Raw genomic sequence first — 22746 nt, 5'->3', positions numbered from 1 at the left:
ATATTTGCATCCTGCACTATTTACAATAGCCAAGACATGGAAACAACCTAAACATCCATAGACAGAGGACTGGATAAAGAAGCTGTGGTACATTTACACAATGGAATACTACTCAGCTATAAAAAAGAATAAAACAATGCCATTTTCGGCAACATGGATGGACCTTGAGACCGGCGTTCTAAGTGAAGTAAGCCAGAGAAAGAAAGAAAAATACCATATTATATCACTTATATGTGGAATCCAAAAAAAAAAAAAAAAAAGACACAAATGAACTTATTTACAAAATAGAAACAGACTCACAGACATAGAAGACAAATTTATGGTTACCAGGGGGGAAAGGGGGTGGGGAGGGATAAATTGGGAGTTTGAGATTTGCAGATACACACTACTATATATAAAATAGATGAACAACAAGGTCCTACTGTAGAGCACAGGGAACTAGGTTCAGTATCTGGTAGTAACCTATAATGAAAAAGAATATGAAAAGGAACTTCTGTATGTACATGTATGACTGAAACATGATGCTGTGCACCAGAAACTGGCACAGCATTGTAAGCTGACCATACATCAATAAAAAAAGAAAAATATAATAAACAAACAAAAAAAGAATTATGGACGCTTTGAAAAGCCCTGTAAGGTACCAAGGAATCATCTAAAGGAACATCTTCCTTTTACAGATGGGGACAGCGATTCCAGGATGGGGAGGGGCCCCTAGTGGTGAGCACTGGACTTCAGAGAGTGGGTCCTAACTGGGCCTCCACTGTGACGGGCATACATGTGAAGTAAATATAAAATAAGTAAGTCCCTTGCCTCTCCTTCTGTTCACTGAACCCCACTGAACAGCGCACTGTGAAACCCGGACCACTTGCGAAGCCCTCCTGGCCGGCTTGCCAGCATGCGTCCCTTGGGTGACTCAAACCGCAGTTTCATTTCTCAAAAGTTGCTTTCACCCCAGCTTTGCTGAAGCAGAAGCAAAGATCGGAGGATAAAATAGATCTTCTAATCAAACATAAGAATAATTGGATTTGCAGAGGAAAATGAAAAGAACTCACAAAGAGAAAGAAATCAGAACAGAAATATGTTTGGGAGAATTTCTCAGAGTGAGGGTGAGGTCGTATAATTGGGGAGCTAGGGTTTCCTTGGAGAAGAGTGAATTTCAGAAGTGGCCTTTCCTTTGACGAGATTCTGCAAGGATCCCTCCTTGCCTAAAGTCCAGTCCGTCCTCTTCTCCACCAGGCCTCCTCCCAGGCCACTATGTCCCACTGAGCCCAGCTCAGCAAGGCTCCCACACCCTTGGCACCTAACCAAGCGCCCCCGGGAGTTTTTCACCCACTGACCCCTCACCCCCAGCTGCCCCCGTCGTATTCAGAGCTGAGTTCAATCTGTCTCCCCGTTGCAACGGTCTTGAGGAAAGTCTTGTGGTTCTGTCCAGCGCAGTTTTTCTTGGGCAGCTTCACCTCTCAACGCCAGAACGTCCCCGGTCCCCATGTTACAAGCTGCCTACAGTCAGAACAGCTGTGTCCTGGTTACCCTGGTCTCTGCACCGCCCAACAGGAACATAACCCCAATGGTGCCCTGTTCCACAGTCACAGAGTCCCGGTTTGGACACTGAGTTACATGGTCACCCACATGTGATGTGGAACTTACTGGCTGCATTGTCATCGAGGCCCTCAATGATCAGAGGACCTGCTGGACTTACAGCTGGTTTACAGCAATTACAGCGGACAGAAGGGACCAGACTCCTTCCATGAGAACACTCCTCTTTGGTCCTGACCCCCGAAGTCAGAGTTACATTGGATTTGTGCCGTTTTATGTCCCAAATTAAAATGTTTCTCCATAAATAAAAAAATGGCGATTTTCATCACTTCGTCTCTCCATCACGTTCACCGGTGGCCTTTATTAAACCTCTCCCTTGGTGACTGCAGATGGTTCAACAAGCACATTTCCCAGCAATGTGATGTGCATTCTGGGGCCAGAGTGGGAGGGAGGAGAGAGAGGCTGGCGAGGCCAGCGTACACAGGCCTCGGGAAAACAGCTGAGATCATGGAATCACTACATCGTTCTCTGCTGCATCCCATTGAAGGACTGAAATCTGCTGCGGGAAAAGCCCAGGGCAGGGGGCCTCCCCTACAGCCTCCCACCGGGGAACGCTGGGTTTCTCAGATGTCTTCCGTCCTAACGCCAGAGCAGGAGGCCCTGCGCTAAGGGGAGGTTTGCCCAGTGGTTTGGGGCAGTGGCTTTTTTAGTTACTTCAACTTATTCGAAAATATCTTCAAGAAGCCCTTGCCCTACAGAGCTTTCCCGGGTCCAAAAGGCAGGGCTGGGAGCTGCAAAGTTAGCGGGCAAATCTCACGCTAGGGCTTCACACACAGAAGGGCTGCGGGGAGGGCAGGTGGGGAAAGGGTTGGATTAGAGTCACCTCTGAATTTCCTCTGCCGGAGAAGGTCTAAGATTCCGCCCTCTGCTCAGTTTGTTCATCCCATTTTACAGGCAGGAAGGTTGGGATGAGGGGAGAGCAAGGTCACTGAGGGGAGTGGGGCCTTCTGACTTGAGCCCTCAGGATGGGGTCTGCAGGGTAGGATGGCCAGTTTGGGAAAAAAGGAACAGGCATCAGAAGGATGCACCATCCCTGCCACTCAAAGCGCCATCCCACCCGCAGCCTCGCATCTCACAGGAGCTGGGCAGAAAGGCACAAGCTCTGACGCACCCCAGGCCTGCCGAATCACAGTCTGCGTCTAACCAGACTCCAGGTGATGTGAATGCACTGCGGAGAAACACTGGCTGTAGCTGTGAACCACACCCGGAATAGCAGGACTCCAGAAAGCGTTTCAAGCTACAGGCTCTCTTTTGAAGAAAATTCTGATGCTTTTATGGGATCAGGCCGGCTTCCCAAGTTCTGAGGCATCACCTCCCACCCCAGCACCCTCTACAGAATTACTCAACTTACTCGAGTTTAAATCTGATCAGAGGAATAAGAAAGGGACCGCCATCAATTTCAGGCTGACTGTCTCTCTCTTTCTCCCTCCTCTTCTCTTTCCTTCTCCCTAAGTCTCTGACACACAGCATTGCGTTAATAATAGTCTTGGATTCATAACACACTCTCAGCAGCATGTTTGTCTGAGGGGAGGACACTGGCCTTGTGTGGGTTGGAGATTACGAATTACAGTGTGTCTGGCAGTTTGCTGGGTCTGTCCATGTCTGCCCAACTCCTAATTCTGCATCAGATAGAAGTCTCTCTGCTCAAATAAGCAAGAAACCTCTTCCCCTTCAATCTGGGAAATACCGTATTCTAATTTTATCTTACTGACGATCTAGGAAGTGACATCCAAGCATAAACCCATGTTAATAATTTTCCCCTTTTCTTTGTATCTGGGGCAGGTGCTGCAGAAATCATTCGTGTGAAAGAAAGTTTCGATTAGTTCTATTACATGGGTCGGGAAGAAACAGGAAGAATTAAATTGCAGGTTTTAGTTGAACTGTATGAAATTGCCACTTTTACAAGGTTAAAAGAAGCCACATATTGACAACTGCATTTAGTCAAACTAGTTAGAAAGTTTCAGTTAAGAATTTCTTGACCTGAGAAATATTAAGGGAGTTGAAAGTGCTTGGCGGAGGCTGGGTTGTCTCTTTCTTTGGAGAAAGCTTTTTGAAGTTGGGGCAAACACTTTGAAGGGGAGGCTCCCACCTTCACACTGTGAGCGGGCAGGGAGGGACGGGCTGCGGGGAGGTCAAGTCTGGTTATAGATTCAGGGTGAATGTATGTGTCCTTGAAGGAGGCTTATAACCGTCAGAATCTGTGAAACCTACCAGCGGCGACACAAGCCACGGTAAGTTTCCCTCCTCCTTCCTTGCTGCAGCCAGGTGCCGTTGGTACCTGAACCCCGATGGGAGTGAGAAGAGGAAACGTCCTGCCTCCCCACGGCAGCACCATCCTGCAGCCTAGGGAAGTGTCAGAGTCTTGTCCCCTTTTTGGGGAACTGTCCCAGTGACACTCTGGGCATAATTCTACGACGGCCGGATGGCATCACGGTGTAACCACGTGCTTCAGTGTGCTGACCCGGGGCCACACTTTGAGCTGAAGGGAGGAACCACGTCTTCCTCCTCGTGAGGATGTGTTGAGCGCCTTTAAGGCAGCTTGGCACACAGTCGGCATCAATAACCGTTTTACGTCAAATTTTAAAATTTGTTGAACAAATCACTTTTAAAATCCAATCACATGAACAAAAATTGAAGACATTACGTTACAAATCTTTGTGGATTATGAAAACCAACTTGGCAATAAATATCAAGGGTCACATCCTATGAACCAGCAATTGTAATAAAAGCTCACACCCTGTGAACCTGTAATTACAAGACATCATCTCAGAAAAGAGACTGAAATTTGAAAACCACATGAGGTAAAGAAATGTTTACATCAACATTACACATGAGTTGGAAAAATGAAAACAACTTAAATACTCAAGAGTAAACTATGATATTTTAGAGAAATTAATGATACTTTGGGGAATATTCAGTAACATTGGGAAATGCTCAAGGTGGGGGAGAAAAACCATAACACTAATGATCTGCCTATAAAACAAAAATCTTAGCATTACATCACAAAAATGTCCCAAGTTTTTCAAAACTCTGCCAAAGTAGTGTTTGTAATGGCTGTAGACTGTTGTATTGGCTATACATCAGGGAAGTTATTCACTGTGTTTTATAAATATACACATGTACACACGCCCGAAACCCCACACAGCTAGGGTAACATGGGCACCGGCCTTCCTCAGTTCACAACACAAGCTAGAGAGCCCCCCACACTAGCACACGCAGAGCCCCCTCCGGGCTTTTCCCTGCCGTGACTCGGTTCCTCTGCCGAGATACGGGGGTTGATTTTTCAGGACAACTTTTATTGACACTTCCAGCTATTTATAGCTTTTGGCTATTAAACAATCCCGCAATAGATACCTTGACCTACATTTTGTGCATTGATGCAGGTATGTCTGTGGGATAAATACTGAAATTGCTGGATAAAAGAGACTGTTCATTTTTAAAGGTTGAATAGACATTGGCAAATTGCCCTCCAAATTGTTAGACCAGTTCACACTGTCCTGAGCACTGCATGAAGGTACGGCTTTGTGTTAGAGTGGAAACAGTGGAGGGGGTGTGTTTGCGTGTATCTGGAACAGAGCTCATGACCCCCAGCAACACCATGGCATGATGTGAACCAGGCCCCCCTCCCTCCCCTCTGTCTTCCTTCCCACCTTCCTGACTTTTTCCTTTCTTCTTCTTCCCTTCCTCCATGCTTCCTCCCTTCTGCCATTCCGTTCTGCCTCATTATTTTATCTAATGGGAGGAGAGACGGGGCAAATGAGAGTGAAGGCCAGTGAAGAATTCACGTCGTGCTCAGAGAATTAGAAGAAGGCAGGAAATGGGCTTCCCTGGGAGCAGAGAGCTCCCTTGGGCAGGATGACGCCCAAACCAGACCCACACAGAGGGGACGGGCATGGTTGCCACCCATGGACCACACGCAAACCTGCGGGTCCTTGCTCTCATGGACACTGTGAGGGGATGGATGTGGTCACCAACCTTATTGTGGTCATCACTTCTCAAGATATACAAGCATCAAGTCACCACGCTGGGCGTGTTAAAGATTAAGTGGGGCATGTTCACAAATGTAAGCATTTACTGAGCAAAAATGGATTTGACTTGATGAGAAGTGGTGAGGGGCCTCCAGTGATGGGGGCTCAGGGACAGACTGTACCAGGGAGGTGGCGGCAAAGAGGGGGGCAGGATTGCGATCCATGGTCCTTAGGCTTCAATTTCATGATCTTAGGGTGCTTACAGGATGCTATTTTTGGTTTGCTTATGTAGGTGGTAACAGCATTGGAGCCACATCAGACTAACAACCTGCTATTTAGTGAACTTCCACATGCGTTAACTGTACACAGTGTTATCTGTCAAATATGTCTCAAGAAAGCCAGAACTAAAGCCAGGAGCAGGACGTTGTAGGGAAGGCCCAGAAATCCGCAGTGGGGACAGTCGGACACAGAGGAGGACAGTTTGGATGTGTGTCTCTAATGTTCATGGGCACAGGATTCATTGGGTACTCCTCGTTGAAGAGGCAGATTCTGCTTCCGAAGGTCCAGGGCGGGCCTGAGAGCCTGCACTCCTGGTGGGCTTCTGGGTGAGGCGGTGCTGCTGACCTGGGGCCACACTTTGATGAGTGGGACTTTGTTGACAAAGCCGCCAGCCAGAAACAACAGGCAGGAGCATGAGCAATCTGTGTGGAGGACGGTGAGCACCACTGTTCAGAGCTGGGAGCGCCCCCTGCAAATGCCACAAGGTGATACAGTAATGGCTGGCTCAGTCTGTCCCGACTGCTTAATCCACCAGATGGGGCCTGGCCCACGCCAGCACGAGGACAAACAAATGCGGCATTAAACCCGTACTGACTCTCTCCAGCCTTACAGGAACCCTTAACTTCAAGTCAGATCACAGTTTGTTTGCTTCACGTCCAAAAGTCAGTAATAACTTCTGTTGCACAGAGTCCTGTTTCCTTGATTCTCGTGATACCTGGGGTTGCTGATACTGTCCTAGGTTTAAGGGACAATGACCTGCCTTTGGTTCAGTCCCGAGGGCTCCCACAGCCCCCCAGCTGGAGGGAAGGAGGCCCTGCCCCCTCGTTCTCTTTATGGTTCGAGAAGAACAAAGTGGAAATCTTGCCCGAAGGCCCAGCATTAAAGTGTGTAGCTTCAGCCTGGATTTACAGCATCACAACTTTCTTCGGGATTAAACCAGCTGAAAGCTCCTCCGCAAGCTCCCCTGTTCCCCCAAGATGTTTCCTGAAGTGTTACATTCTGGCCAAGCTTAGATTGTTAACGTGTGTTTCAGGAACCAGCACACTTTTATATTTGATTCTTCCGGCGCGTTAACGTCTTTGCCAGTGGTCCTTGCAAATCAGGAAAAGTTCAAATGCTAACTGCAAACATTCACCAGCTGCACTTGATAGGAATATTTTCTGCCTCTCTGGTCCAAGCCAGACAGTGCCTGATGCTGGCAGAGCTAGACATTCCCTCTCTCAGCTCCTGCCTAAGGAAGGGTACGGGCCCTGACGGTGCCCTGACACGCGCGCGCGCACACACATAAACGCAACCCATTTCGAGCAAGAGCCTGGGCTTGGAGCCTTAGGAAAGCTACTTAATGCTTCTCCCTTTCAAAACATAACCGAGAGGACAAGACAGACCAGCACAGTCTTAAGAACTTCGTCTCCCGAGGTCCCCCCTGCATTTATACCCAGAAAGGTGTTTGCATTTAAACACGGGTTCCACGTGAGTGAAGGCTGGGGTGACAGAAAAGAACAAATCTGACTCCGTAACAGATCTGTTTCTTTGGCCCTAACCCTGTGCCCTGTTTTCCAGGCTTTGCCTCACTAGCTCTGCACCTTTTGTGAAACAACGTTGCCTGTAGCCTGCAATCTACAGGAGAGCCTGTTCTCTGGGCTCTGACCTTTAACGATATTACCACTTTTGCACTTACATAAAGATAACAAGCTGCAGAAAAGAGAGTAACATTTGTTTTGTTGGAGGTTTTACAGGGGCACCATGACCTGACCCACGCGGACGGCTGCAAGAACAAAGATTCCTACACCAGGAAGTTTGCAACAACCAACCACACCCCCTCCCCGTTCTAGTATAAAAGGAGCCTGAATTGTGTCTTAAGTAAGATGGTTCTCCAAGATGTGAGTCTGCCATCTTCTCGGTCTGCATACTTTCAGAATAAAGTCACTAATCCCTGCCCCCACACCTCATCTCCCGATTTATTGGCCTGTTGTGCGGCGAGCAGAATGAGTTTGGACTTGGTAACACTGGTTCCTCTAAAGCCCCGGGACATGCAGTGTCAACTTTCGGACCGATAGATACAAATTAAGGATTAACAAGAAAAATGTCTTAATTTGCTTATATTCACTTTAAATTTTGCTCTAATTAGGGATCATTAAAGCATGTGATGATTAGCAATTCGGTTGTTTTTATGCTTGATTCATGCTTTCATTTGCATTAAGAAGTTCTATTTGTGGAGAAAAATCAAAGAGGCCTGATGTTTCTTTCCTTTTTTTGAGAAATTAGGCTGTTGGCCCAGTGTGTTTATATTAGCTGCACAGCGGCCGTCGACCTGGTGTATGAGAGAAAACCAACCGCTCCTGGAGAGTTATGTTTACACGCACGCTCACAGAAAGCCACACAGAGCTTTATGCCTCCGTATGGAAAAATTCAGGGAAATGGGAACGTGTGAGCTTAGAGTCAGGCCTATCCTGGGCCCACTGAACAGATGCCAAGGCTCTTTTCCACCAAGGATGCTGAAGGAACCGCTCAAGTACCTGGAGAAGCAAGAAGCACATCACTGCATCTGCTCCGAGGATACCGTTGATGTGGGTGGCCTGGCAAGCTGGGCTGGTTATTAAGCCATTGCCTCAGCCCCAAACCCTCTCTTCCGTACTTGGCCTTGGGAGCCTGGCCCCACTGCAGCTTCGGCCCCTGACAGCTCGGCCAACGGGGAGGTGGGAGGGAGGCAGGTGAGCTGGAGGACTGACCCCGGGCCCCGCAGCAGCAGGTGAACCATGTCTGGTTTCTCCTCCACCTCCAACCTCACTGCGACCCCTCACAGACCCCAGCATGGGGGGCTGGCATCTTCTTTTTCTGAAACCTTGACACCACCCCACGGAGCTCCCCATGAGCTCAGAGCCACCAGCACGAGCCCAGCAGTGTCTCCTCCCTGGAGGCCCGAGTCTCGGCTCTCCAGGCCCCTCGTCCCCGCAGCTGAGTTTTCAGTCCCAGCCTCTTCGTCCGTTAGTCCCGACCTCAGAGGGAGAAGCTGTTTCCTGCACTTGCTACTGCGTGATATTCCAGTGTCCCCCTCTGACTTTTTAGTCCCTACAACCTGGGTAACAAGTCAGAATTAAATTCCCTCCATGAAATAGTTGGTGTGCCCTCTTTCAGCCTTCTTGGAAACTGTGGAGGCCTGCTGGGAACAGGACTTCTAAAACGACAAATACGTCTGGAAGGCTGTGGTCCAAGGCCACTTTTGCTGGCTATAAGTGGGGTCTCTAGAGCCAGAGGGACCACGCAGCTCTTCTTAAAATTGAAGGTGTTTATGCTTGAGATGAAACTGAATTCTCCCTAGGCAAGAGATGTGCTTATGTGTACAAAGCAAAGAACAACACAGTAACTCCTGGAGGAAAACTGAACAAAACCAGAGTAATCTGGGGAAAGGTAACTCGTGCTCACGGAAGCAGTGGCGTGGTTTGTGCCAACTTCTGAAGCAACCTTCCCGCTAAGGCCACTGGACGCAGAATCCGTGTGATGCTGTACCCCTTAAGGATTTAAACTAACTGAAAAGTAAATAAATAAAAAGTGTGGATTTGTCCTCTTGTTAAAAAAAAAAAAAGTTGGTGTGGCTTCTTTCTCCTAACGGGGCCCTGACTGGTACAAAATCCAGTGGGGTTCCTTTCCAGGATGAGTTCTGAGCACAGAAGATGTTCTGATAAGGCCTGTTGTGTAATTTGATGTTAACTCGGTGATAGGTCGGACGACATGGTCCTTACTGGAAACCAGAGGCGAGCACTGGACAGTCTCTTGATGGGTGTTTCATGGGCGCCCACCTCCAGCTTCCGCTACCCACCCTCCAACAAAGATGATTACAGAGTGGGGGTGGTGTGTACAGGATCTACAGCCGAACTCCTTAACACAACACACACACACCGCACTTGTCCTCCACAGAGAAACTGGAGGAAAGCCATGAGAGATTTCTGGAGCTGAATCTGGACCCACAACCAGAACCCGGGCGTGGGGAGGTGAAGTTAATTCTGTCATTACCAGAATTAACGCCAGCAGGGCTGGGTGGGCAGCTGACACTTACTTCCCTGTACAGTGGACTAAAACATAAAGGCGCCTTGACTGGAAATACTTTTAAATAAGTGGGGGAAAAAATCCAATTCATTTATTTTTAGGAAAAGTACAACGTTGAAGGGCTGCTTGGTTCAGACGTCAACCCAGAGGGCAAAACCCTTAGCTGAACTTCACACGAAGACGCCCCTGTTGTCCTGGGAGACAAGCGAGCATGTGCTGCACCCGTCCCGGCTGGGCAGGCTACTGGGGCCTTTCGCTGGTGCTGGTTTAAACAGCAGGACTGCACACGTGGAAACGCAGGGAATGGAAGACGTCCGATGGGCTGTTTGTCTGTGACTCAGTGAGGACTGTAGAAACTTCCCGTGTCTTGCCTCTTGTCTACTGCGCTTGCCTCTAATTTTTCGTCTTCCTATTTAAGCCACTGTGAAAGGGACACTCGGGAGCCCCTTAGGGCTTCTGAGACTGTGGGCTGAATCACCCGCCCCCACTCTGGGGACGAAGGGACCAACTGGAGCTCGCGGTGCTTGTGAAAGACGTAGACGCTACAGTTACGGAGCTGAGCGGCTGAACGTTCATTTTACAAACATCCAGTGTCTCCTTAAGAAACAGCCGCAGCCAAGAGCAGATTCGTCAGAGGAAGGGTCCCTGCCGCTGCGCTCAGCCCGACCCCGCGGCACCGCAGGCCGCCGGACCAGCGCTCAGGACGCTTGGACGCGGGGGCTGCTCTGCCCACAGGCCGAGGCCTAGAGGATTCTCCCTGCGCGCACGGAAGGAGCTCTCACAGCTGCACCGCCCTGACCCAGGCGAGGAAGCGGCTCCACCATCTCTCACAGTTTGGACGCTGTGCGTTCTGAGTCAGCCAGTTCCGGTCACGTCTCGCACAGGAACAGCAGCTGGACAGCCCTCAGTGTGGCAAGCAGTGCGGCTGAGGTGGGGGGTTGGGGAGGCGGCGGCTGGAGGCTGGGGTAAGAAAAGCCTGTGATTGCCCCCCCCCCCCATCCCAGGCACCACGTGCATCACTTCACCTATGTTATCTAACTATCGCCACTCTGGGAAACAAGCATTGTTATCCACTTTATACAGATGATCAGATTAAATCTGTAGATAAATAAATAAGTAAATAAGATTTAAAGAGGTAAAGCAATTGCTCAAGATCTTAGAGCTGTTTAGTGGCAAAAAGTCAGAGTTTGTACCTGGGTGTCCTTTTCAGGGCAATCACACATCCTCATCCAACTGCCTCAGGGCCCCTCCCCATTTTGGCTTTCAGTGCCTTCTCTTGGGTGATTAAAATTTTATGGACAACACAGGCACATGAAAAGATGTTCAACTTTGCTAATTATCAGAGAAATGCAAACCTAAACTACAATGAGGTATCACCTCACACCAGTCAGAATGGCTGTCATTAAAAACTCTACAAAAGATAAATGCTGGAGAGGGTGTGGAGAAAAGGGAACCCTCCTACACTGCTGGTGGGAATGTAAATTGGTGCAGCTGTTATGGAAAACAGTATGGAGATCATATGGTATTTTTCTTTCTCTTTCTAGGTTACTTCACTTGGAATGATGATCTCCAGGTCCATCCATGTTGCTGCAAATGGCATTATTTGATTCTTTTTTATGGCCGAGTAGTATTCCATTGTATAAATATACCACAACTTCTTTATCCAGTCATCTGTCGATGGACATTTAGGTTGTTTCCATGTCTTAGGTATTGTAAATAGTGCTGCTGTGAACATTGGGGTGCATGTATCTTTTCAAATTAGAGTTCCCTCTGGATATATGCCCAGGAGTGGGATTGCTGGATCACATGGTAAGTCTACTTTTAGAAAAACAATACAATCTTTAGTAGGCAATAGCTAAACTGCTCATAAGTGAGGCCCCCCCCCCACTGAGTCCTGAGAAGTCACCTCTGGGCCCTGCTGTCCCTTATAAACACCTTGCCTCAAGCCTCCCATGAAAACCTTCTGCAGCCCCACATGTTATCCAGAGAAGACAAACTTACAGTTCTTCCCAAACTTCTCATAAGCCCATTTTCCTTAAGTCTAATCACAATTTATATAGGGGATTATTCAGATTAGTGAGCAATCTTTTAGAAACTGGAGGATGCCATAAGGAAGAAACCCATTTGTTTAATGCCCAAGTAATCATTCATTCATCCATTCACTCATCCTTTAGTTACTTACTGAGAACTTAATCTTTGTACGGAGAACTCAGCAGTGAGCCAGCCAAAGAATCCTTTCTAAATCATCTCAGTACCTTTTCTCTGTGGACAAAATGCAATAAGGAAATCATACCATCATAGCTGCCTTCACACTCACATTTCTGAACCTGAGGGGAGTTTTCTCTGTGATGTGCTTTAGTCTGTCTAGCAGAGATGCACCCCCTCAGTTAATTTACTCACCACCCGTCCCTCCACTGAGGCAGATAACACTGTCACACACACACACATGCAAATTACAGAGCATTTGTCTTATATGCAAATAAGCTAGTCTGTGAAGACTCCTGGCATGATTGGGGGCTAACAACACCTCACTGTCTGGGAGTTGTGTTTCATGACAATACTTTCCTGGGCTATTGTAGCACGGGGAGGGGATGTTGTTTGATGGTGTCTCAGCCGATGTCATGGTGTTCACGCTTCTGATTGTGGGAGACCAATTTCAGCCTGGATCTCAACCAGGAAATGACTCTTTTTATGACTTTCTAAAGTAATCCAAGTAACAGCTTCAGAGACAACTTGTGTTGCTTTGGTTTTTCCCAAAGACTGATTAGGAAAGAATGTACACCAGTGAATTGTAATGTTTTCCCCACTACCATGACAGGCAAAATATTCACACAGAGACCAAGAGTCCTGATATTACAGTGAACTAAATGCCAAGCAAATAGCAGCAAGCATTCTGGAGGAATTAAGTAGCACTTAGCATTTTATAAGTGCATTGGACGCTGCATGAGTTACAAAAACCAACCAATAGTGACTGCACTTAAATTGAATCTCGAGAATCCTTAGGTGCAAATATAAATAAGTTTTATAAGTTATAAAGGGCCCTGAAATAAAGAATAGATCACCTCTGTCCAGAATAGAGTGGGGCATGCAGAAGACCACCAGCAGGTATGTTCTGTATAAAGAGGAGAAAATCTAGACTGACCTGGACATACTGCAGTCACACTGCAAAAAGGTAACACCAAGTCTTGGGGAAGGAGGTGGAGATGGACCGTGCTCAGTCCATCTTGTCTGCTGCACCCTTTCATTTAGCCATCAGTTAGCCATGAGAATTCTACATTCATAAATTGTTCACATGCAAAAGGGTAAGGCTGATCACATTCAGCAGATATGTGAGAAGTTTTTAGGCAGTTCTGAGTTAAGAAACCCCTCCATGATTTAAAATATCAAGATTTTCCGGGCTACACTGGATCAGAGGCCACCTCCTGAACACAGGCAGCCGCCCCAGCAGAACCCTCACTGGAGGCTGGTGAGGCTCCACGTCCAGTTGCTAGTGGATGTTTTCTGCATCCTGCTTTTCTTAGGACATCTATTATAGTGCTGGTACTTTAACACCCCTTGATTAGGAGTTGGCCAGAAAAACAGAAAGTCAGAACATAATTAATGCCTGGCAGTAGGGAAACATACCCATCAAATCAGCCAAGGGCAACCCTGTCATTTATTCCTCAGAGAATTCAAATCAAAATCTGCCTTCAGTTTCGCTCTTATCCCTTCTTCAAGGGTCACATATTTTTAATAAAAATAAGGGAGAGGCAAACATTTAATTCTAATTAAAATCAACAGACTGTAAATTCTCTAGGTACTCCCAGTCTTCCTTCTGAGTTCAGTTAGACCCTGGAAGACCACGTGGTGGAGTCCATTACAGGACAGATTTTCATCACCAAGGAAGCCACCATGATGAGCTTCACATCTGCATCTCCTGCAGAAGTATTGTTGAGGATGTGACTTCGCTCCATGTGTTCTCTATAAACTATATAAAAGACAGAAGCTCTGTCTTCCCTGAGCAACCAGTAACACAGTCACATTCTTGATAATGAGAACTAGGGACTGCATCATGTTTCTCTTTTTGACTTGGCTTCCTGGAAGCTCAGAGCCATACTGTACACTCAACACAGCAGCTGTGGTCACAGCTTGATGACCTGACTTTCTCCCTGAACTTCATTTTCATTTTTTTATTAGTTGAAGTATAGTCAGTTTACAATGTTGTGTCAACTTCTGGTGCACAGCACAATGCTTCAGTCATTCATGAATATACATATATTCCTTTTCATATTCTTTTCACCGTAAGCTACTTTAAGATATCAAATATAGTTCCCTGTGCTATACAGTATAAACTCGTTTATCTATTTTATATATACCAGTCAGTATCTGCAAATCTCAAACTCCCAATTTATCCCTTCCCACCCCCTTCCCCTCTGATAACCATAAGTTTGTTTTCCATGTCTGTGAGTCTGTTTCTGTTTTGCAGATAAGTTCATTAGTGTCTTCTTTTTCCTTTTTTTTAGATTCCACATATGAGTGATATCATATGGTATTTTTCTTTCTCTTTCTGGCTTATTTCACTTAGAATGACAATCTCCAGGGACATCCATGTTGCTGCTAATGGCATTATTTGATTCTTTTTTATGGCTGAGCAGTATTCCATTGTATAAATATACCACTTCTACTTTATCCAGTCATCTGTTGATGGTTGTTTCAATGTCTTGGCTATTGTAAATAGTGCTTCTATGAACACTGGGGTGCAGGTGTCTTTTTGAATTAAGGTTTCCTCTGGATATATGCCCAAAAGTGGGATTGTTGGGTCCTATGGTAAGTCTGTTTTTACTTTTTTGAGGAATCTCCATGCTGTTTTCCACAATGGCTGCACCAAACTACCTTCCCACTAACAGTGTAGGAGGGTTCCCTTTTCTCCACAGCCTCTCCAGCATTTGTCATTTGTGGACTTTTGAATGATGGCCATTCTGACTGGTGTGAGGTGATACCTCATTGTAGTTTCGATTTGCATTTCTCTGATAATTAGTGATATTGAGCATTTTTTCATGTGCCTATGTGCCTATTGGCTATTCATTGAAGAATTGCTTGTTCAGTTCTTCTGCCCATTTTTGGATTGGGTTGTTTGCTTTGTTCTTATATAAGTCGTATGAGCTGCTTATATATTCTGGAGATCAAGCCTTTGTCAGTCTCATCGTTTGCAAATATATTCTCCCATTCCATAGGTTGTCATTTTGTTTTTCTTATGGCTTCCTTTGCTGTGCAAAAGCTTGTAAGTTTCATTAGGCCCTATTTGTTTATTTTTGCTTTTATTTCTATTGCCTGGGTAGACTGCCCTAGGAGAGCATTGCTGAGATGTATGTGAGATAATGTTTTGCCTATGTTTTCTTCTAGGAGATTTCCATGATCTTCATTTTCTATACATATTATTTTATTAGCCTTATTGTGCACTGCATTTGATGTGAAAATGGATTAAATACACTTCTCTCAGGTGTTAGAGGCAAGCTCTGATCCACAAAGCATGCTCTTCATACATGTCAACTGGTTTTTTGATTTTCATGTCCTTTTGACAAAGAGTTAGAAAATAAATACATTTTTCAGCACAGTAGAATTTCAGTCTTCCGAAGGCAAAGACTATGTCTTCTGTTTCTCTCTTCACTCCACCATCCTCTGCAAACAGCAGGGGCTCAAGAAATGGTACTGAAGGCAATGAGGACTAACACTGCTTATTGAGGCTTGGGGCCATATTTCTTGGCATTTGGTGTAAACTGGGACTGGAACGTGATTCCAAAGTAGGTGGAGCAGTGTTGGAAGGTAATTGGAGAAGATCTTATGTCTCCAGTGAGCAGATTTCTCATCTTGGGGAGTCGAGCAGATGTGTAGAAATCCGGGTGCCTGACCACAAGCTGTCCAGAGGCTCCCACATCAAGTGCCTGGTGGGGTTCCAGGGAGTGTGGCAGCGTCGCCTCAGCAGGGACAACGCTGGGCCCAGAGCCTAGTGGACACTCGTCCAGGAACAATGGCCTGAACAAGAGACACAGGAGGCAGAGCCCTTGGCCGGTGCAGCTGCCTGCGCCTGTCAGCTGCGTGCTCCCTCCTGCCCTGCTTCTCTCCAGGCTCAGCCAGTTCTCGGCTTTTATCCATGATGAACATTATCATTTCCTGGGACAGGAACACCGTGGGTTAGAAGAAATACACTGGAAAACAATCCTTTCTTCTGTCCTCTTGTGAGAGGATGCAGGAGCAGAGGGAGTTCCTTTGCCCGTCTCATTTCCACCTGGATGCTGGTGAGACAGGACCACATGTGCTCAGCTTCCTGCTGGTGCTGCTGTCAAGGCTGGGCCTGTGACCGAGCACTAGAGCAGGGCTCTGCAGCCCTGGCACGGCCCGCACGGCGCAGCACAGGGGCCAAGAGGACCCATTCCTGCCTCGGGCATGATCAGTCTGTGGAGAGACCTAGATGATGGGTTGGAAAGATATCCCATGCTCACGGATTAGAAGAATTAATACTGTTAAAATAATCATCTTACCCAAGGCAGTCTACAGATTCGATGCAATCCCTTGTATAATAGCAATGGCATTTTTCATAGAACTAGAACAAATAATTTAAAAATTTGTATGGAAATCCAAAAGATCCCAAGTACTCAAAATCATCTTGAGAAAAAAGAGCAAAGCTGGGAGTTTCTCACACTCTGATTTCTGACTACAGAGCTACAGTAATCTAAACAGTGTGGTACTGGCGCAGATACAGACACACTGATCAATGAGACAGAATACAGAGCCCAGAAATGAACTCACACTTATACAGTCAATTAATCTAAAGCAAAGGAGGCAAGAATACACACTGGAGAAAAGACAGTCTCTTCAGTAAATGGTATTTGGGAAAATGGAGCAGCTACATGAAAAAGAATCAAATTGGACTACTGTCTCACACCATATACAAAAACAAACTCAAAATGGATTAAAGACTTAAATGTAAGACCCCAAATCATGAAACTTCTAGAAGAGAATATAAGCAGTTTTTCTTTGATGTTGATTTTAGCAGTAGTTTTTTTTTTTTTCTTTTTGGATCTGTCTTCTCAGGCAAGGGAATCAAAAGCAAAAATAAATAAATGGGACTACATCAAACTAAAAAGTTTTTGCACAGTGAAGGAAACTATCAACAAAATGAAGAGGCCACATCTACTGACTGGGAGAAGATACTTGCAAATGATATGTCTGATCAGGGGTTAATATCTAAAATATATAAAGAATTCATACAACTCAACATCAGAAAAACAAGCAACCCAATTAAGAAACGGGCAAAGAATCTGAATAGGCATTTTTCCAAAGAAGGCACACAGATAGTACACAGACACATGAATAAACGCTCAGCATTGCTCATCGTCAGGGAAATGCGATCAAAACCACAGTGAGATAGTGCCTCACACCTGTCAGAATGGCTATTATCAAAAAAGGCAAGAAATAACAAGTGTTGGTGAAGATGTGGAGAAAAGAGGACCCTTGTGCTCTGTTAGTCGGGATGTAAATTGCTGCAGCCACTATGGAAAACAGCACGGAGGTTCCTCAAAAAACTAAAAGTAGAACTACCACATGATCCAGCAGTTTCACTTTTGGGTATTTACCTGAAGAAAACAAAACACTAATTTGAAAAGACATATGCACCCCATGTTCACTGCAGCATTATTTACAACAGCCAAGATATGGAAGCAACCTAAGTGTTCACCCCCGGATGACTGGATAAAGAAGATAAGGTGTATAAACACAATGGAATATTACTCAGCCGTAACAAGAATGAAATCTTGTCGTCTGTGACCACATGGTGATTACACTAAGTGAAATAAATCAGAGGAGAAAGACAAATACCATATGATTTCACTTAGGTGTGGAATCTAAAAAACAAAATAAGTGAAAAAACAAGCATAACAAAACAGAAACAGATGCACAGACAGGTGAGGGAGATGAAGAGGCACAAACTTCTAGTTACAAAATAAATGAGTCACAGGAGATGAAATGCACAGCACTGGGAGCACAGTCAGTAACACTGTAACATCTCCGTATGGTGACAGATCTTAACCAGACTTATCATGGGAACATTTTGTAACATACAGAAATATCGAATCACTATGTTGTGCACCTAAAACTAACAGTGTCACAGGTCAATTATAGCTCAACAAACAAACACATAGAAAAAGATCCAATTTGTGGTTATCTGAGGTGGGGGCTGTGGGGAGGGGGAACTAGATGAAGGCATTTAAGAGGCACAAAGTTCCAGTTATAAGATAATTAAGTACTAGGAATGTACAACATGATTAATATAATTAACACTGCCGTACATTATAGATGAAAGTTTTAACAGCTTAGGAGTAAATCCTAAGAGTTCTCATCACAAGGAAAAAAATTTTCTTTTTGTTTTATTTTGTATCTATGAGATGAAGGATGTCCACTAAACTTACTGTGATAATCATTGCATGATGTGTTATGACATGTAAGTCACTTCGTGATGTAAGTCCAGTTGTCATGCTGTGCACCCTAAACCTATACAGTGTTATACATCAGTTACATCTCAATAAAACTGGAAGAAAAAATATTTTTGAAAAGCATTTGATATATAACTGTGCAGATTTTGAAGGCATTCAAGAATGCAGCCAGTAATATATTATCTATTTAAATGTTTTACATTGATATTTAGCCAATTAAAATAAACCGGTTCTTTTGAAAGGAGGAAAAAAGGGTAGAGTCAAAACTCAACAAACTCAGCAATAAACGTGAGACTTTCTGCTTAACCTGTGGCTCCTGGTGGTGGTTAGGGTTTTCAGCACTGAACGGACGAAAGATATTTCAAAGTAATATAGGAACAGCTGTGCTAATTTATTCTAATTTTATCATAAACATGCTTCATTGTTTCAAAACAATGCCTATTGCCTCCCGCTGGGAGAAGCACAAGTTTGCTACAACGCAGGCGTGGTCTTAACCGGAATCAAAGACATAGAACATATTCGATTTATGGCTTTAGGAAAAAAAAAAAAAACTCGAACTAGGGAGTGTAACCAGGAGACACCAGGAAGACTGAAGAAGCAAACCTTGGGCAAGCCTTGGTCCGAGAACATGGACGTCACTGAGAAGTCCTGGACCCTGTGACCCCTCCCCCCCAACCCTGGACATCGGTTTGCAATTGACAACCGAAGGGCCTCTTTAGGGTCGTTTTCTTGGAAGCAGCATTTCAAATCTGTGGGAAAGTTTTGTGAAAAAACCTAACAGAACAAGCACCTTCATAGTCAGTGACACACCAGCTCCCAGAGTCAGGGATGTAAAGCGGCAACTGGAGGGTCAGGAAAGAGGTGTGAGCAGGGAGGCATCGGCCGGGTGTCCGCGGACGCCTGCGCTAACACGCTTCCATGTCACATGCGAACAAACAGAGACGTGGAGGCAAACGGGCTCGTCTGAGACCACGGAGAAAGAGGAGGAGCCCAGCTGCAAACCCCGATTGTTCAGATTCTACAGTCTGCGTGCCGCTCATTTCAGTGATTTACCTCTGATACCTCCCACTGTCACTGAAATGGAACAAATGGAACTCGGGTACGAGTGTGTTACACTTCAGCTGGTGTGTGCACACACACACGTGTTTAGAAAAAGTATGTACAGAAGACCTTTTCGGGGAAAGTTGATGTCCTGAGGACACAGATGTGAGCAAAAGCCATAGAGAAGGAGGGCCTGAGGCGCTGGCCCGAGGACACTGATTTTCTCCTGAGACGACAGAGAACGGAATGCACTTGGGAATGGAGGGCACTGTGTGGGTTGGGAGGTGGCAGCGGACAATGGGCTGCACCTCAGGAGTCCTCATCAGGACTAAAGCCTCCTTCCCCAGGCGGGAGCACTGCCTCCTGCATTCCTGCAGCTGGTGACTGGTGGGTCCAGGGCTCTCAAGCCCCGTCCCCTCTAGCCAACATGGGACAACTTTGCAGGCAGGGTCACCCCAGCTTCAGTGCACCCATGCAGTTGGCAAGGCCCCCTGAGACGGTACTGCAGCCCAGCTCACCCTTGGCCCCGTCCAGCTTCCTTTCCTCCTCCACATCGTGGACCCAGACAAGCCGGCCCCTGCCGGAAAACTTCCTGCACGGAAATCATCTCAGAGCCTGCCTTCCAGTGAGTCTACCTGTGACAGGTAATAGCATTTTTAAGAACAGGGAAGCCTAATGATCATTTGAAGCTGCTTAAGTCCTAGGGACATGAAGCCTTTACCACCAGCTTCCAAATCTACAAAAAAGTCCAGTGCCCATAGAGGTGATGGAGGGAGCAGGGATGTTAAGCAAAATGAGTAAGGAGGCTACATTTTCAGTCTCAGCCAATATGGCGTGGGATAGAGGCAACAGAGACAGAGAAGGAGATGCTCAGGGTACCTGGGGGTTTGCAGATGTCCCAGGGAGGGCTGTGAGCCACCCAAGCACCACACTTAGGATGTGACCCAAAGGTGCCCAGCCCTGGAGGGGCAGGACAGGCCGGCCGGCACGTGGGTGACAGCTGCGAGGCTGAACCTACCTTCACAGGAAGAGGGGAGTCGTTCCTAGGGCAGGAATCAGACAGAATGGCCCCATCCGAGGGAGGGGCGTCAGCTGAGCAGTGCGAGGACCTGTCCATCCCTGAGCAGGAAGGGGCCTCCTCAGAACTTCCTGGGTGTGGCCACACGGGGTGGTGCTTGGTGCTCACCCCAGCCTTGTGAACCACACTCCTGGTGGCCAGCCTCCCTCGCCAGGTGCCAGGCTTCTCCCTGACGCACGGACAACACAGCCCCTCCCGTCTGACAGGCTCTAAGGAAAGCACGATAATTGATCGTAGACCCTCTCTTGAAGCTGACGTATAGATTTGGAACGGCTGCTGCTCTGTGGGGAAGGAGCCCTCGGTTTGCTGGTCCCCAAGCCCTCCTTACATACAAGCTGTTGTTTGTTGTTTTGAAATTGAAATGCTGCTTTCAATCAGCGGCTCCTTCAGAAGTGCTACCCGACCCCGACCTTTTATTAACGAGAGGGAACACTTGAGGCACAACGAACACCTCTTCAGTGAGATCTGAAAAGCAGAGGAGAAAACCACCACCGCTGCATCTGTTTCTCCACTGAAGGGTTATTTCAATCAGCAAGACCCAATGAGCTTTGCTCATAAAGCACTTGGAAACCTCAGGCAGAAAGTTCTTTGTATTAAATGTCTACATTTGACCAAGGAGAAGCCCGAGCTGTTGAAGTACAGAGGCAGTCCCCACTGACCCCGATAGCACGTGGCGGGGCGGAGGCCGGCAGCAGCAGCCCGAGCCCGCGCACTGGCTGTGGCCCGGCGTCTCCTTAGCTCTTCTGTCACAGAGTCTTCATCCTCAATGGGCTGGCACGTCCTGTGACCACCGATGAGAACGAGTGCTGCTGCCTGCTGCCAGGCTTGTGGTACTCGAAGGGCCCCTTAGAGTTCCTGAGGGACCCAAGCCTTGTGTCACTTGCTGGCACTGTCACCACCCACCTCAGTGGTGGTTCCCAGCGGTGGTTTTAGAAGTAACCAGGTTTCCATTGGAAATGTAGCTCTGCCACTTGCCAGCTGTGCGACAGTGGGGCCGTTTCTCCGCCTCCTCCTTTAGAGCAGAGAGCGCTGCCCACCCCGCGGGGACGCGGTGAGCGCTGCCCAGGGTGGGGTGTCCGGCTGGGCACGCTCCCCGGCACGGAGGAAGCAAGCTTCCCTCCGCAGGAACACTGCCACGGCTTTGGTCCGGTTCAGAACCTGAGCTGACAGTATTGCCAGCCTCGTGCTACTCTGTCTGGGGAACATTTCTCACACGCTTCCTGCTCTACCGCCATTTTTACAAGTGGTTGCTGCTGTGCCATGAGCTCTGTATCAGGTTAACGAGAAGGACAGTAAAGGCTGTGGACTTCTCATCTTCAGTGTGACCTTCCTCAGTCAAGGCCTTCCTGTAGTTGAAAGTATCATTTCAAGAACTTGGATGGAGCCATCCATTCAAGAGTGAGCCAATGACCACGTGTGACCTCAGTGTTACGTATAGAATCTCCTGGTGCCTTCTACAGCCCCTAAAGAGCTGACTTCAGCCCTCGTCACAGCACTCCACCAGGGCTGTGCTCTGACCTTGGTGAGACCTTTCCAAACAGCTGACATGAGAGTTCCACGATGAAACTGCCGGGAAACTCTGGGCAGCCCTGCGGCGCTCAGGGAAGGCTCTGCCCTCAGAGCAGCTGACAACACTGTCGAGTGCCACCTGGGCAGGCTGTGCCTGCGATGTGCACATAAATACATCAGCCAGTTTTGAGCACCGGAAGGGTGTGCGCTGTGCTGGGCGTGCTTGCACAGACAAGTCGTGAGTGCGGTCCACTAAACACCCTGGGCCGGAGCAGCTCCTAAGGGCCAGCCTTCTTCCCTGTTCCTCAGTAAGGACTGTGTGCCAAGTGCCTCCCCAGAGCAGAAGCAGTGCCCATGTGGACGTGACCCTGCGCATCACCACCCTGACGTGAGTCATCCCACTTCTGACACCAAATCAGAGCCCCGGAGAGGCAGTCCTCCTACATGTTAGGTATCTCAGCACCTATGAACCCCTTCACCACATTACACAGCTCACACAAAAATCTCCTACTAACTGGCTAGTTGAAAAAAAAGTATTGCTTTTTATTCACATGTGTGAGCAACACCATTTGACTCCCAATAAGCAATGTTTCTGGTAAACTGTGTTGGAAACCTGAGCTGAAACCTGAGGCCAAAAGTGGCTTCTTCCCTTCCACTCCAAATCTAGACTTTGAGACATTTTGAGAACTCGACTCTCAAGTGTGTTTGCTGAGAGAGATGAAAATACAGCAACCTAAATTGCAAAAAATATACCCAAAGCAAG

General features: G+C 47.0%; 1 protein-coding gene and 1 pseudogene across 1 annotated transcript in view; one reads left to right on the top strand and one right to left on the bottom strand.

Moving 5' to 3' along the window:
* The window catches only part of NEK11 (NIMA related kinase 11), a 203285-nt gene that overhangs the window by 12515 nt on the left and 168024 nt on the right, over window positions 1-22746 (bottom strand).
* Window positions 8336-9523, top strand: LOC106730795 (annotated as a pseudogene).

Source organism: Camelus ferus, chromosome 1 (assembly GCF_009834535.1).
Source record: "Camelus ferus isolate YT-003-E chromosome 1, BCGSAC_Cfer_1.0, whole genome shotgun sequence".
NCBI lineage: Eukaryota > Metazoa > Chordata > Mammalia > Artiodactyla > Camelidae > Camelus > Camelus ferus.
The sequence above is the reverse complement of the archived record's forward strand: the minus strand, read 5'-3'. Positions and strand labels throughout refer to the sequence as shown.